Genomic DNA, 1,212 nt, shown 5'->3' with positions numbered 1-1,212 from the left:
TTAACCTCTGTGTTCCCTTTGTCTCTTGTCAGATCGTTCTTGTGTCTGTGTTCCATTCCACGCCGCCTCCTGACTGAGTGTGCGTTGTGATTTCCTGTTCCCATTACCCAAGAGTTTTGCCTGCCTTTGCTTCCCTGTTTTTTGTCTCGTCTTTTGCCTGGTACCCTTTTTGGATTTTGGGATTTGACCTTTTGTTTTTATTCCCTGTGTTTTTCTTGGACATTTTACCTAATAAAATATTGTGTACCTGGTCCCGCCTGCCTCCCTCATCTCTGCTTTTGGGTCCTCATTCCTACCCGACGGTAACAGCAAGGTTACCTCCCGTTTCTCTGCTTTGCCCACCCAGAGAATTTGGCCCCCTCCCCCATGAGACAGAGACATTATGGATTTCAAATGAGCAAAGTGGTAGTTGTTCAAGGGCACACACACCGCACGCACGCACACACACACATACACACACACACACACACACCCTCCTCCTCTTCCTCCTCAATGGCACATCCTAAGGAAAGCTCATTGTGGGACTGGCTCTAGTGGCTGTAATTCTGCACCAAGGCTGAATTTTGGGAAAGAGACATCAGATACTTAATAGGGGACCACTAAGGTCTATTAAAAGAGACTTCAGATACAGTATTAGGGACCACTAAGGTCTATATAAAAGAGACTTCAGATACAGTATTAGGGACCACAAGGTCTATATAAAAGAGACTTCAGATAGAGTATTAGGGACCACTAAGGTCTATTAAAAGAGACTTCAGATACAGTATTAGGGGACCACTAAGGTCTTATAAAAAGACGTCAGATCAGTATTAGGGGACCACTAAGGTCTATATAAAAGAGACTCAGATACAGTATTAGGGGACCACTAAGGTCTATATATGGCGTTTTTCCACTGCTGGTACAGCTCGCTCGGCTCGCCTCGGCCCTTCTATGTCCGTTTTCCATTAGATTGAGTAAACCTCAGCGTGGCTGGTCACTATAGCAACGCTTTATGACGTAATTTTCAGCGCGCCTCCACAACACACGTCGGCTACTCCCACAGCCAGAAGAAATGTTTTGTTTCAAAGAACTGAAGGAATCAACAAAAATCACCGCTAAAAAAACGCGAGTTTGGGAATTCTGACGGAGTTCAGACATCGACATGATGGTTGTTTGCCGACACAAAAGGGTAAGTTAAGTTTCCTAGTAACGTTAGCTAACATTTGCATGTGT

At 44.7% G+C, this 1,212-nt stretch overlaps 1 protein-coding gene across 1 annotated transcript in view; it reads right to left on the bottom strand.

The window, feature by feature from the left end:
* The window catches only part of calcrla (calcitonin receptor-like a), a 92,653-nt gene that overhangs the window by 13,441 nt on the left and 78,000 nt on the right, over positions 1-1,212 (bottom strand). The window lies entirely within an intron of this gene.

The sequence above is a fragment of the Etheostoma spectabile genome, chromosome 4 (assembly GCF_008692095.1).
Source record: "Etheostoma spectabile isolate EspeVRDwgs_2016 chromosome 4, UIUC_Espe_1.0, whole genome shotgun sequence".
NCBI classification, from domain to species: domain Eukaryota; kingdom Metazoa; phylum Chordata; class Actinopteri; order Perciformes; family Percidae; genus Etheostoma; species Etheostoma spectabile.
Note: the sequence above shows the minus strand (reverse complement) of the source record. Positions and strands in the feature narration are given on the sequence as shown.